The sequence below is a fragment of the Amphiura filiformis genome, chromosome 6 (genome assembly GCF_039555335.1).
Source record: "Amphiura filiformis chromosome 6, Afil_fr2py, whole genome shotgun sequence".
Taxonomy (NCBI): domain Eukaryota; kingdom Metazoa; phylum Echinodermata; class Ophiuroidea; order Amphilepidida; family Amphiuridae; genus Amphiura; species Amphiura filiformis.
In genome coordinates, this window is record NC_092633.1 from 7584693 (window position 1) to 7601339 (window position 16647).

General features: G+C 38.8%; 1 non-coding gene across 1 annotated transcript; it reads right to left on the reverse strand.

The window, feature by feature from the left end:
• Nucleotides 1–10878: 10878 nt before the first annotated feature.
• Nucleotides 10879–10950, reverse strand: Trnap-cgg (transfer RNA proline (anticodon CGG)). The gene has a single exon. It is a non-coding gene; the product is annotated as a tRNA-Pro (tRNA).
• Nucleotides 10951–16647: the final 5697 nt, after the last annotated feature.

Here is a 16647-nt window from a genome sequence, read left to right on the forward strand (position 1 = left end):
TACTGCGCCGTGATTACGGTGAAGGACACTTTTCAAATCCTTTGTTTGGAGCCAATCAATAAAAGCATGCAGGGCCTCTATACCCATGTACAGTTTATCCCTTACATAACCTATGTCTTGAATACGCTGGCAAAGTTATGTAATAATCGGATTAATACTATATCATAGCAGTAGGTAAAAACAAGTTTTGAATAATCCGCGCTACAAAGTCCCATTCAGTGATCCCAGCGAAAGTGAAAAAAAAAATCAAATTGTTACGTTTATAAATTTTTTAATGAAAACAAATGGCAAAAAAAACAAAACAGGAAAACGACAGTATTGACGAAGTTGAAGCCCCATTCAAATACATGTAGCTAATTTATATACTGTCAGTACCGGTATATAAATTACAGACTCACGTAAATGCATTATTTTTTGCCTTAGACACACGGCTTTCGGCTGAATCACTGCACTAGCAAGCTTTGTTAGCACATCTATGACAATGACGAAAGGTACAAAATCAGCCATGTAAGGCCTTTAGATAGCAGAAGACACCAAATGACCAAATTGGTGTTTTATGACCTTTGACATTCTTTTGTGGCGAGTGACATGGTCTTTCAATTCACGCCAAGTGTCCTTGACAGGTTTGACTATGCTTCAGTGGTCATGAAAGAATTCAAAAGATAACCTCTGCCCCAATAATCCAGAGAAGATGAGAAAAGAGGAGATCGCTCGAACATATAATCCGATTACCCACAGTTAACCTCTATTCACTTTTCTTTGTTTGGGGTACTTAAAACACCACTTGAAACTTCTTTTGTGGTAATCTGTTCATCCGCCACACGCTCGTCTGATTTGGTAGCTCTCTCTAGTGGAGAAAATATTCCACACACGGAAGTACATCGTTAAGTCCCAATTTTGCAGTCAAATCATGTTTTTTTTCTTTAAAAAAAATAATACTAACCAGGGTGACCATGATTTTTAAACGAGTGAAAAAGCATTATATATATCACAACTCCCATTTAAAAAAATCAAAAAATTGTTAAGTTATGGAAAGTCAAGCATAATTAATTTTCCAGTCAAATTAATATAAGGTCAAAGGAAAAGAAATTTAAATGATAACTATTTGAATATTTGCGGCAGTTTACGGAAACTTACAACCAGTGTAATCAGTAATTCAAACTCGTGTCAGTTTCTCCGTATACTCCCGTTTTGTGTCCAAACGTGTCCAAAAATGCTATTTGGATCCAAAATGCGGGTCTTTTTCACAGGGATCTCGGGTCACACTTAGCAGCCAGTCATGCCAAACAATACAGAAATTATATTTCGCGGTCAACTGACGTAACAAATTGATATCCGGGCATGCGTCGTTTAGAGCTAGACAGTCATGACTCGCAAAGCCACTTATCGTATTAGTTGATCAATCGGATTAGATCATTGTTTCCATCAATAGGCGGATGCACACATTATTTATTTGATGTGGGCAGCGAGCGACCTCCTCTTTTATCATCTTCTCTGAATAATCCCAAGCAATTGTCTGAAACTGCTCCTCGGATCATAAGAACTCAGTCCTCAAATGATAGTCATAGTAATGTCCAAAATATAAAAATTACTGACTATCATTGAAGACCGAGCCGCAGTCTAGTATCCAAAATCTAAATTTTGCTGATTTTTACGACCGTCGGGATGAAAAAAAATCAAAAAAATCACTGAATATTCCTTTAGTTCCTCCTCTCCTTACCCTGGCAATATAAATCAAAGAAAAATAAATAAAACAAGAAATTTTAAATTTGTCATTATATACTCAAAATGCTGAAATAATACTAGTAATAATTATCGGGAATGGTTTCTGTTAATTTTGAGCTGAAATAATAAGGTAAAGTGAAAGAAACACTGCTTGTTATTTTGGCCGTTTAATACGTAGTTCTATGGGAGGACATTATGACTTTATGTCGAACTTTGCTCTATTTACCTACAAACACAAGCAATTTGGCTGATTCCATTTAGGTGCAAGTTGTAAACATTACAAATATGCTAAAAAATCAGGTTTGAAAAAAATTAACCAAATTCATATTATAAGATCGTACATTATGACTTTAAGGGATCTGGAATGAGCGTTTTGAGCGTTTCGATAGTATTTTTTGTGGGACATGAGAGCACATCAGACATATCGAATTGCATTCTGAATACGAAGAATGTCTTTCTGATATCAAATAAATTTCATTGAAATTTATGATATAATACAAATTTTATGACAAATTATTATAATTTGATATTTTTCACATTTTTGATATATAACAGTCCTCGAAGTAAATATCATAAATCTAATGATATATTCTTAAACAGTCCCTGGCATACCATACATGTATATAGTCCTATGTATAGTAATTTTGCTTTATCTGTTTTGTGCTGTTTAAACAAATAGTTAAACATAATTTCCATAAAATGTAAGCTTTTACTGTCAGATATGTCCCCTTTTAATTTTGAGCAGAACAAGTGAGGTAAAGCAAAGAGGGGTGTGTGTGTAGGTGTGCGTATCCTGCACGCGTATTTTTTTTTCTGTAACTATAATGGGACGCAATACGATACCGGTATGTTATAAGAATCAAACTTAAGAAAGATGGCTCTTGTCAAATCCTACAATTCTGTCAGAGAAAATATGCATATTTGCATTAAATTTTTAATTAATTGACATAATTGATTAATTAATAAATATTTTATTTAATGATTTACCATAATTCCAAACATGTCAAACAATGTGTCAAATTAAAGCTAATTAAATGCTTTATAAATTGGTCAGATAGAGCACATTTTGCAGAATGCATTTAGTATTTTAGTTACATGACTCCAAACATTCTATTCCAATTTTTTGCTATACACGCATAGGAGCTGTACTTTTAAAATCCGCGCCTAATCAATAGTCTTTCACTCCATTGTCAAACCTAGAGTGTGATGGTTTTGTAGCAGATGACAGTGCTCATTCAAGCCTGTCAAGGTCAGTTAGTAGCCACTTGCTGAATGGATGGCCATTATCAGCTATCAAAGAGATGCCTTGTGCAGCTGCCAATCACAGTAGAGGTTTGATAACATTTTGTTAAAACCCAAATGTGATATAAGGACAAAGCTGTGCATGTTGGTACTTAATTGTTTGGATTCTTATGTTGAAATGCCCTTGTATTAGTATTTTTATGTGTAGTGTATATTGTTCATAAATTATATAGCTTTTAAATTATGGGCATTTTTGCTCTGTTGCACTGTACCATTATGGAATATGAGCAAATCAATTACCGACACAAGCAGGTATACAGTGCATTATTTTATTTTTATTTCGTATCTCAGGAGCACAGCTCACTTGGTAAGGCATCAGAATTTTGTTCACGAGCGCTTCGAACTTTAAATCGGAAGGTGGTGAGTTCGAGCCTCATCACGGTCACATTAATTTTATAAACCAAATATTGTTCGAACTTTTCATATTTGTTTTTCTTTTGTTTCTTACGTTTGTCTTTTTTTTTTGTTTTTTTTTTCTTTTTCTTCTTTGATTCATATTGCCAAGGTAAGGAGAGGAGGAACTAACGGCCCATTCAGTGATTTTTTCATCCGGACGTTAGTAAAAATCATGAAAATTCAGTTTTTGTACTGCTGAACTCAGTCTTCAATGATATAGTAGTCAGTAATAATCTTTTGGTCATTATATGACTATCATCATTTGACGACTGAGTTCTTATGATACATCATCCGAAAAGCAGTTTCAGACAATTGCTTGGGATTGTTGGGGCAGAGGTTATCTTTTGAATTCTTTCATGACCACTGAAGCAGAGTCAAACCTGTCAAGGACACTCGGCGTGAATTGAACTGACCATGTCACTCGCCACAAAAGAATGTCAAAGGTCATAAAACATCAATTTGGTGTCTTCTGCTAGTGGTTCAGCCAAAAGCCGTGTAGGTCTATTTAAGACAAAAATAATGCATTTACGTGAATCTGTAATTACAGACAGTATATAAATTAGCTACATGTAGGCCTATTTGAATGGGCTTCAACTTCGTCGATACTGCCGTTTTCTTGGGTTTTTTGCCAATTTTTTTCATTAAAATTTTTTATAAAAGTAACAATTTGATTTTTTTTTCACTTTCGCTGGGATCACTGAACTGGGCTTTGCAACGCGATAGGCCTATATTCAATACTTGTATTCACTTACTGTTATAGCATTAGTCCGATTATTACACAACTTCGCCAGCGTATTCAAGACATACAATGCAAATAATCACCTAGATTATGACGTAGCATATCGTAAATATGGCGGAGTACTCAAATTCATTCAACAAAAGCATGATTACAAGCTATTGCAATATACCGCGACATCTCACACACATAACAAATTTAATGCACTATACGATCAAATAGGTTGACGACAACGTTTGATTGAATGCACTGCATTGCGCCATGATTACGGTGAAGGACACCGGTTCAAATCCTTTGTATGGAGCCAATCAATAATTTCACGCACATCCTCTATTATTGCCAAATTATTGCCCGGGATGATTGCACACTGTAAAAGAGCTATTGTTATAATGTTTGATGAAATCGTGTTTAACTATTTGCTTAAGGGAGGTGTTATGAGCGAACCGTGGTTTGGATTCCAGAGGGAGGGTGCCTGTAAGAGGCACAGCCATCAGAAAATGAATAACTGAGATCGCGCGCCAAATAAACTTACTGCAGTAATTTTCCAAGTCTTTAAAAAAATAGACATAGGTGGGAATCGAACCCGGCACCTTCCGGTTCTGAATCAACAGATAGTATCACTAAGCCAACTTCCTATCTGCAATAAAACCTGTGATATTAATTCTTGATAATGTTTCACGGAAAAATCAATACTAATGTACGATGTCATTCAAACTGTAATAGAAGTCCCACAACTAAAGTAGCAATCGATAAATCTGCTCACTCAATCATCAAATAATCAATCGAAAAATAAATAAATAAATAAATAAATAAATAAATAAATAAATAAATAAATAAATAAATAAATAAATAAATAAATAAATAAATAAATAAATAATACAAAAAGAAATTATATTATAAATTAGTTTTTCTAGGACCTACGCTGGAAAAATAAATCAGCGCATAAGAAAAAGAAACAGACGCTCGGATTCGAACAAGCGACACTGAGAACAGCAACGAAGAAACAACAATGCCTTAGACCACTCGGCCATAGAAACACACAGTCTTCTCCATGTCAAAAATATATATTAACCTTTAACGTTGCGCAATATTGGCACGTGACACGGGCACATGTATGTGGGTAAAGATACTGCATGATAGAAAGGCGTGCAAAGGATCTATCCCTGAAGTTAATGGTCATTGACATGTAACCAATTTTTTGTATACCAGCTACACTCAACCTATACAAAGAAGTATATTATTAGGCGTTGACGCAATCATGAATGCGGGAAGTATAAAACCATAGTCGCCACTCGTGCACTTGTTTGAGTCCACAGGTATTCCGGAAACAGCATTCAACCCCGAATTCAGAGGTCGATTTTGGGTTGTTACATGCAAATTCAAACTAATTATATCATGAAAAAACCCACCAAGAGGACTACGATACTTATTCAGAGCCAATCTACATTCTGTTATTTACAAAAGCCGACGGTCAAAGTAAAATTATAAAAGGAGCAAGACCAGATATCAACGTTAAATCACGGTAAGCCTAAAATCGCATCGAAAACGCAAAAATGCAGTCACAAAATTTATAATATTACTAAATCACCACAACGAATTGTAACGTAGGTATGCAGAAAAGAGTTGTATTAGCAATAACAAAGTATGTGCAAAAGATTTGTCTTTGGCATGTCGCTTTTTGAAATATCGCCAAAAATATGAAATTTTGGAAAAACGCCCCAAAATTTAAAACAAACACGAACCTTCCAAAATAAATATATATTAGCACTCGGCGGCCCAGTCACTACCTGTCGCTGTGATTTGGGGTAACTCGTTGCTTCCCTTCTCCAGATACCTGTACTGCAAGGTCGCTCATACCCCAGCCCTTAAGAACGGCACAATACAGATAAAGCAGACAGATTTACTACATATGGTACATGTATATACATAATAGGGAATGTGTGTGAGTCGAGTATTACCTAATTATAATACGGCGTATCCAAAAATGAATTCACGCCCCTTTCAAATGTCGAGCCAAAGTGCAGGCCCTATGCAGCGTAAGGTGTTCTAATGGCGCTGTTAGCGTTAGATGTGCTAATAACGATATTAGTGATATTCGCTGTCGTTGTGCACGTTAGAATATGACCGTTGCTATGTCAACTGGATCACGCTTTCTTTCTTACGAACCACTGATCAAAATGATCACAACACAAAGCCTATGGCATATCAAAATTTGGAACAGATGTATGAGCCCAGGCTTGGAGCAGTAACCAATGGTTACTAACGTGCACTACAACAGCGAATTAGCGATCATTGTCGTATCATTTGCAAAATTGTTATTTTTGTCCGGATGGTAAGCGCTGCGCTATTAGCGCTATAGCACTCATAAGCTTAAGTGCGCTAACAGCGTAAGGTGTGCAAATAGCGCTATTAGCGCTAATAGTATAAAGTGTGCTAATAACGATATGAGCGCTATTTCCGCTTATTAGCGTACTTGCAAAAATGTTAATTTTCTCAGGACGGTAGGCGCTATAAGCGCTATGGTGCTAATAGCACTCATTACCGGGAGGTGCGCTATTAGCGCTAATAGTGAAAGGTGTACTAATAACGATATTAGCGCTATTGGCGCTGATTAGCTTATCATTTGCAAAAGTGTTAATTTCTTTTAGGATGGTAGGCGTTTTTAGCGCTAATAGCGTATGATGTGCTAATAGCGCTAATAGCGTATGATGTGCTAATAGCGCTAATAGCGTAAGGTGTGATAATAACGATATTAGCGCTGTTAGCGCGAGGTGTGCTTATTTCATCACTTGTGCTATTAGCACTCATTAGTGTAACGACCCCAGTATCCAGAAAAAACATCAAGGCCGCAGGATAAAGGTGCGATGATGGTTATTTAGCGCGGTAGCGCTGCTCACTAGCAAAATTGCAAATTGCGCGGTATTTGCAATTTGCTGCTTTTTCCACGTTAATAGCGCTAATATCGCCGATAGCGTGATAATAGCAAACCTCTGCTATTTCGTGCTAATTGTGGTGAACCAATTGCGCGCTATTACCAAAAGTGCTAAAACTGTTCTCGGCAAGGTAAGTGATATTAGCGCTAATATCGTTAATAGCGGCCATTAGCGTAATGCGTGCTATTAGCGCTATTAGCGCGAGTCGTGCTATTTTCATCACTAACGCTATTAGCACTCATTAGCATATCACTTGCAAAAGTTCTAAAAATGCTCTCAATCGCGCAAGGTGTGCTACTAGCGCTATTAGCGCTAATAGCACTAATGTGCGTGAGATGCGCTATTAGCGCTAATAGCGTAAGGCGTGCTATTAGCGCTATTAGCGCAAATACCGACAGGTATGCTAATAACGATATTACAACTTATTGTATTATGTGCCAAATTGTTCATTTTCTGCGAATGGTAGACGCTATTAGCGCTAATAGCGCTAATAGCACTCATTAGCGCGAGGTTCGCTATTAGCGCTAATAGCGTAAAGTGTGCTACTAGCGCTATTAACGCTAATAGCGTAGTGTGTGCTAATAGCGATATTAGCGCTCATTAGTGTATCGTTTGCAAATTTTAAAATTGATCATTTTCTACGGATGGTAGGTGCTATTAGCGCTATTAGCGCTAATAGCGCTAATAGCACTCATTAGCGTCAGATGTGCTATTAGCGCTAATAGCGTAAGGCGTGCTATTAGCGCTATTAGCGCTAATACCGACAGGTATGCTAATAACGATATTATAAATCATTGTATTATGTGCCAAATTGTTCATTTTCTGCAAATGGTAGGCGCTATTAGCGCTAATAGCACTAATAGCACTCATTAGCGCGAGGTTCGCTATTAGCGCTAATAGCGTAAAGTGTGCTACTAGCGCTATTAACGCTAATAGCGTAGTGTGTGCTAATAGCGATATAGCACTAATAGCGCTAATACCGACAGTGTGACCGCTGTCCCCACCATCAGCAACAAACATCCAGGCCGCAGGGCCGGCAGGCCCGAGTCCGGTGACTCCCATACGACAACTAAACATTCCAAGTGAGTTCCAATATAAAAGGGCCCCGCAGGGCAACAAAGCTAGTGTGACCGCTGTCCCCACCATCAGCAACAAACATCAAGGCCGCAGGGCCGGCAGGCCCGAGGCCGGTGACTCCCATACGACAACTAAACATTCCAAGTGAGTTCCAATATAAACGGGCCCAGCAGGGCAACAAAGCTAGTGTGACCGCTGTCCCCACCATCAGCAACAAACATCAAGGCCGCAGGGCCGGCAGGCCTGAGGCCGGTGACTCCCATACGACAACTAAACACTCCAAGTGAGTTCCAATATAAAAGGGCCCCGCAGGGCAACAAAGCTAGTGTGACCGCTGTCCCCACCATCAGCAACAAACATCAAGGCCGCAGGGCCGGCAGGCCTGAGGCCGGTGACTCCATACGACAACTAAACACTCCAAGTGAGTTCCAATATAAAAGGGCCCCGCAGGGTAACAAAGCTAGTGTGACCGCTGTCCCACCATCAACAAGAAATATCAAGGCCGCTGGGCCGGCACGCATGAGGCCGGACACTCCCATACGACAAATAAACACTCTAAGTGAGTTCCAATATAAAAGGGCCGTGCAGGCCAACAAAGCTAGTATGACCACTGTCCCCACCATCAACAAAAAAAATCATCAAGACCGCAGAGCCGGCAGGCCCGAAGCCGGAGACCCCCATACCACAACTAAACACTCTAAATGAGTTCCAATATAAAAAGGCCCCGCAGGGCAAGAATCTTAGTGTGACCGTTGTCCCCACCATCAGCCAAAAAAATCAAGGCCGCAGGGCCAGCAGGCCCGAGGCCGGTGACTCCCATACGACAACTAAACACTCCAAATGAGTTCCAATATAAAAGGCCCCCGCAGGCCAAGAAACTTAATGTGACCGCTGTCTCCACCATCAGCAAAAAGCATCAAGGCCGCAGGGCCCGCAGTCCCGAGGCCGGAGACTTCCATACGACAACTAAACACTCCAAGTGAGTTCAAATATAAAAGGGGCCCTGCAGGGCAAGAAACTTAGTGTGACCGCTGTCCCCACCATCAGCAAAAACCATCAAGGCCGCATATGACGTGCTATTAATTGCTATTAGCGCTAATAGCACGCTTTCCCTAGACTTACATCTTTTTAGATTTAGCACAATTGCATATGACGTGCTATTATTTGCTATTAGCTCTAATAGCACGCTTTCCCTAGACTTAAAATTTTTTTAGATTTCGCACAATTGCATATGACGTGCTAATAATTGCTATTAGCACTAATAGCGGTATTAGCGCTAATAGCACGCTTTCCCCAGACTTAGCACAATTCCCTAGCACAATTGCATATGACGTGCTATTATTTGCTATTAGCGCTAATAGCGCTATTAGCGCTAATAGCACGCTTTCCTAGACTTAGAATCTTTTTAGATTTAGCACAATTGCATATGACGTGCTATTATTTGCTATTAGCGCTAATAGCGCTATTAGCGCTAATAGCACGCTTTCCCTAGACTTAGAATAGTTTTACATTTAGCACAATTGCATATGACGTGATATTAATTGCTATTAGCGCTAATAGCGCTATTAGCGCTAATAGCACGCTTTCCCTAGAATCTTTTTACATTTAGCACAATTGCATATGACGTGCTATTAGCGCTAATAGCGTTATTAGCGCTAATAGCACGCTTTCCCTAGACTTAGAATCTTTTTAGATTTAGCAGAATTGCATATGACGTGCTATTATTTGCTATTAGCGCTAATAGCGCTATTAGCGCTAATAGCACGCTTTCCCTAGACTTAGAATAGTTTTACATTTAGCACAATTGCATATGACGTGCTATTAATTGCTATTAGCGCTAATAGGGGGAGGGTCAAAAATATTTTGTCCAATATGACCGGCATTGAGGTCATCGAACTTTATACAGGGAAAGTTGTTCAAATTAATTTATAAACCAAGCCAAAGTGTTCCTCTGGTCACAATGATTCAGAAAAAATATAGTTTGACCTATCTGTGATGTACGGTTCTCAAGTTATAAGCAAAAAGGTCAAATGTCAAGGTTTTACCTCTACAGAAGTCAAATTTGAAAACTTGCTCCGATTGTTGTCAAAATGGTCTCAAATTCTTCCTCTCGTCACAATAATTCATAATAATATTATATACATATGTAGGAAGTTTGCTTCCCAAGGTTACACCCAAAAATTGGTCAGTCAATAGGACTATGTAACGTTTGATATGGAGCTTTATAGTCTGGTCCTATTTGCCTGTGGAACCTTGGGAAGCAAACTTCCTACATATGTAAAACCTTAAAAATCTTATTATGGAAAAGTATGCTGAGAGGAACAATTTGAGACCATTTTGATAACAATCGGAGCAATATTTCAAATTTGACCACTGCCGAGGTCAAACCTTGACCTTTGACCTTTTTGCTTATAACTTGAGAACCGTACATCACAGATAGGTCAAACTATACTTTTTCTGAATACTTGTGATTTTTTTCCCTGTATAAAGTTCGATGACCTCTACCCGCCATCTTGGAATGAATTTAATTTGGCTCTGGATCCAAAATTGTCAAACATATCAAGCGCTACATCTGTGCCAATTTTGGGGCTTTTCACCAAAAACAATTGTTTTGCTATGATTCACCATTCTGCAGCACTATTTTCATTTTTGCAGAAAATTGTATTGACTTGAACAAACAAAGTCCTTCCTTTGGCAAAAGTAAAATATGGGCTCGTCCGGGAGTCGAACCCGGGACCTCTCGCACCCGAAGCGAGAATCATACCACTAGTCCAACGAGCCGGCTATACACCATCTATGCTATTTCTGTAATTAAACATGATTTCAATATTAATAATACAATCAACCCCGCCATAACAGTACATTTGTCCGCGGTTTCGGATTCTGTTCCCTTCGCCAGTAGTGCAAGACTGTGGAATTCGGCAATGTCGAGATAGTATTTTCACGAGTTCATACCCTAAAATGCACTTTATCACTGAGTGTCTCCCAACGAGTGTTTGTTTATTAATATCAAATGTCTTCATTACAAAAGAAAACGTCCAAACCTGTTAATTTAGATTTTAGTTAAGAGAATTCCCACACATAAGGGGCTGGCATTTTCTTCGGAAAGGGGGGGTCCCAAATATGTCGGTGACCGTAGAAATTTATGACCCACCCTATCACAGGCAAAATTTTTTTACAACCCCCCCCTAAATTGGGGCGAAAAATTTTTAAAACTGCATTTAGGGGTTGTGCAATAATTATGAGCTCGGGGGGGGGGTAAAATTTCCAAACGGCTCGCCAAAAATTGCTTCCCCCCCCCCCTCGGCATGCCAAAATCGCTTGCCCCACCTCTTGGCCTGCCAAAAAATATTTACCACCCCCCCCTCCTTTTGCACATGCCAAACTTTTGGGATCCCAATTTGCAAACCTTAAAATGGTCTATAGGCCTACATGTTGCGAGTGCAGCGAGCAGGAAAATTGGCATATTTAAGCGTTTCCGTACGGTTTTCCTAAGCCATTTTAGAGCGTTTTATTTAAAAGGCGCCCAAGAATGTGTGCCAAAAATCATTTGCCCCCCCTCTCAGCTTCGGGGGTCTGAAATATTTTTTCAGGGCCCCACTTTCAGACCTAATAATAATATTAATTTCAGGGCCCCCTTTTTGGCCATGATTAATGAATGTCAACCCTATAGAAAATAGTGTAAATTAATGTTCTACAAGAAAAATTAAGGTGAAATTTTTAAAGCCCCCAACCCCCCCCCCCCCCACGGCAATTTTTCTTTGGGCATTAGGCCCCCCCTGTTACAGTGTTTGTGAACGTTCCCAAATATGAACCCTGTGGTGTGCGACCAACTGGGGGGGGTTAATAATTTGCTCCATAAATGAAATCACTCAGTGCTGAATGACACCGCACCACACCGGGGTTCAGGGGTAACATTCTCCAGTGACGAAACTAGACTTTCGCAATCAAGAGAACAGTTACATGTAGCTGGGGTAAATCTGCCACCACCACCAAAGGGGCTGGGGAAATGCTGATTTTTATTGAAGAATGTGTTCATTTGGGGAAGTGTGAGTGTGGGCAAGGATAACAGCCCCATGCTGGAGGTATTGTGCCACTGTCCCAGCTCTACCCTAACAAATTTTCTAAAATCCTATTTTCTTTTTCAGACCCCCGGTTCAGACCTGCCAAAAGATGAGAGCTACTGTACAAGTAACAACCAACTGCCAGTCACCATTGACCAATGCCCCTGTGCGCAATTCCATGTCGCTTTTTGCAGCAGAGGCAGACAAAACAAAGGACTGAAATAACAGAGTTCAGAAACGCACTTCACTATGTTGCTAATTGAAGAACAATACTAGTATTAAAAGTCGGGACTCATAAATTAGGTGTAATGGAATGTGTAAAAAATTATTCAGATCTAGTATTAGAAATATTCAATCTAGATCTAGAATCTAGATTAGAATATAATTTAATTCAATTTTAATTTAAGGGATTAAAAATTGCTTAGATTGATTTTTAAAATCAAATTAGATTGAATCGAATTGGATTTAAAAAAATCAAAGCGATTTTAAAAATCGAATTAGATTGAATTCTAGATTGAATGTTTCTAATTAGAGAATAAAGGTATTGTTTTTTAACCGCTGGAGTGCATCTATCGTCTCATATAACACGGGCGGCATCATTATTTTAAGTAAAACAAAAATAATGATGTCGCCCGAACTCGCCCGTGTTATATGAGATGATAGATGCACGACGACAACGGCTCAAAACAATACCTTTATTCTCATTCTTAAACACTTTCATTCAAATAAAAATATCAAAAGAATTAAAAGTTTTAATCAAATTAAATCCTACATTTTGCAAGCAATTATACCTAGGGCTTAAAATCGATCAGTCCCGTTGTTGCTATGCGCCTCCAATTGGTTCAAATAGCGAGTACGCCTATCGCGTCGATGCACACGCGCTGACCCATGTGGTAAGAACCAATAAGATTGCAGGAACATTCTCAAGTGTTTAAGAATAGATTGGAATTCAGTTAAATTTCATTTAAATGTTTTAATCCAATTTTGGACTTGTCTCTGATTACAATCACTAGTAGACTGATTTTTTTAGTTTGAGGAATTTGTAGGGAACGTATACTGGATATCTTCTTCCATCACAATAGTAGAGGCTTGTAAAAAAATTCCCATCATTTATTCTCTATTTAGTAGGTGTGATGAACTATTTTGGTTTGATTGTTTATTGATGCCAAACACAAGCAAACACAGAACTTCATACTGTTTTAATAGTGCTTTTTATTTTTTTAAATTTCTTACAAATCTCAAAATAAACAGTGATCAAAAGTACATACCGGCCGTATTCACCATGCTTTCTTGTTGTGTTTTTTTTCATGAACTCTTGTCTTTTTTATATAGTGTAAAAATAACTTTAGTAATGAATTGCAAGTACAAAAAAATCATTTGTTTGTCTATTGGCAGTCACTAGTCTTTTGGGAAGGCTTGTGTGCAGGCTTCAAATTTCAATGTTTTTTTTTGGGGGGGGGGGCCTTGAAAATGGGTGCCCCCAAAAAAACACATTGAAATTTGAGGCCTGCACAAAGCCTTCCCAATTTCCCAAAAGACTAGCAAGGGCACCAAGGCCAACAAGTGATGAAGAATGCCTTGAAAATGACAAAGATATGGGGCACCAAGGCCAAAACTGAAACAGGGCAGGCAATGGCCTTGGTGGCCTCACTGCAATTCAAGTCCTACTTAATATGGTACTTTCATAAAAGACTAGTATTGACTGACACCTGCCAATGCTAGTCTTCATGAAAGAAATAGTTTGTCTGCCAATAATAAAGCATTTACAAGTCGAAGATTTAGGACCAGAAGGCCCTATCTGCAATAGCTGCCAGGTGTCATATTTTAGATATGTACACTACATAATGCAAAAATTATTGAGATGTCTACATGGCAGCTATTGCAATTGGGGCCTTCTGGACTTAAACCCTTGAAGTGGATACTCATCATATTAATTATTAGAATGAAGGTACAACTTACCCATCACTGCCACCCCCCCCCCACACACACACACCCACCGGAACCCTAGTTTGACTCAAGTTCGGTAGTGACGTTGGTGCAAAAATTTTTGGGCCGGGTGGAGTATTGAATCGCACTCGTAAAGTTAATTGCGTGAGAGCGCATTATGTACAATGTTGGTTTTAGGGCTCTCAACTAACAGGTAATTATGTACTTGGGTACCGGTACCTGATTTAATTTTCGAAAAAATTATTTAAAAAAATACTTTTGCTTCTATTGAACAGGCAGGGACAAATTGAATTAGTATGCATTGCTAGCTGTTCAATAGAAGCAAAAGTAATTAAAATGTACAACTTCATCCAGTTTTTAAAATTTTTTTATATTGCCGTATTTCTCTGGTTTCCAACCTCGAATAACAACTGAGTAATTTAAGGCCTATAACTGCCAGGTTATTTTTTCAAATTTTGTAAAAAAAAAATTGCCATTTTTCAGGTACTTTGACCCGGTAGGCCAAGAACAGGCGGGAACTCAGAATTGGTGAGAGCCTTAGTTGGTTTGTAATGGCACAACCGCTGAAAAAGACATTGATGTCATTAGGCCTACCAACTTGAGGCGAACCAAATAAAAATGCCTGCACATTGAACATTTCCAATCATTCTGTGCTATAATTTACAGTCTACAAAATATAGTATAAGGAACTCTGCATTGTACTTGTAGGCATCACATGTCAGTGTCACTTTTTGAGGTCCTTATTGTTTTTATAATTGGAGTTCATATTTACTAAATTACTACTGCATCGTGCATGTAGTTAGTTTATGCACAACATGTATTGCTATGCAAGTATTTAATTTCTTTTAAAATGTTAAACCTCCAGATAAGATTTTTCTTCAAAAATTAAATTGTTGACTTTATCGGTCCAGCAGCATGTTGGGAGAGTTTCAAATGCATGCAACAGATAGTTTACAGATGCCAGCTGTTCCTTCCAAATCATTATCTTTTTCGGTCTGTCAAGAATTGCGCCATTATCCTCAGTTGTTCTACTGCACCTGGAAATGAGAATAAAATAAAATGTAAAATAATATTAGCCAATGATAAATTACAAATTATTATCCATGTATCAGGATTATAGACTGCCATTTACCATGGACAGCACCATTTGAGGTTTGTAAATTGGGATCCCAAAAATTTGGCATACGCAAGGGGGCAAAGAATTTTGGCAGGCCGAGAGGGGGAAGCAAATTTTGGCGGGCGAGAAGGGGGGAAGTGATTTTTGGCGAGCCGTTTGGAAATCACCCCGTTCATAATGATGGCTGCAGAATTTGAAAACAGTCATTTGCCCATAAACTTAGCTAATTTTTGACATACAGACATGGTGGCAAGACCCTCATTTTTGAGTTAAATCATCACCTTTTTAAACAAAATAATTAAATGTAAAGGACCGTTCACAAACACTTGTAGGGGGGACTTTACAGACCTCGAAAATTTCAGGGACCTCCCTTTTTGACATGAAAATTATGGGTCAACTAACCCCATAGAAAAGCATATAAACTAAATTTTTCCAAGAAAATTTGTGGTCATCACCTGGTCATTTTTTTCAGGTCCCCCCGGCCCCCCTTAGAGAGGGCAGAGAAGATCTTCTCTGGAGAGGGTAAACAAATTTCAGGGCCGCCTTTTTGCATCATGCCCCTAACAAGTGTTTGTGAGACGGTAGACTATAGAAAAATTATCAAATTCGTGGACATTGTGGAACATTCAACTATGCGGTTACTCCGCGACTAATCATGCTGACTACACGCGTGTACAACGCTACTCTACGCGTCCATATTAGCGAGGCTATCTGCGTACAACTGCTTACTACGCACAGCCACGCAAAGAGTATGTTCCACGATGTCCACGAATTTGATAATATTTCTATAGTATTGGTTTTAAAAGAAATTAACCCACCTTGCAGAGTCGTGTACACGACAAGCAACACAATCCAACATCATGCTCAGCTAGCTGTACACAGCTAGCTGTATGATCAATTGATGCATATGAAAACATACGGGCAGTGCAGTACATGGTTACTGATGGTAGTCGATGGAACAAATCTCGATATCTCGTCATGTTTTCACCGTCTATTCGATGCGGGATTCGATGTCCGTGGCAATATTTGTCCTTAGTCCATCTTATTATTTGCTTCTCTGATACAAGATGAATTGAAAATCTATTGCAAACTTGTCAAAGCACGTCGGTAAACGAGGCAAATAATGCGATGTGTGTGTGAATGTCCCACTGGGCGCAGCCATGTTTGTGATCCGAGGTCAGAGGTGAAATCTGTCAATCAAACTACTTAGCGATATTTTAGGGAAATATTTTGCCGAAGGCATTGAGGTGGTGTGGTGGCAAAGTTTGTGAAAGCGTTGTGCAATAATAGAAAGAGGGCGTGTGACTAATGCGTCATTTCTTAGTGCTAAAATGGGTGCACTCAATGCTG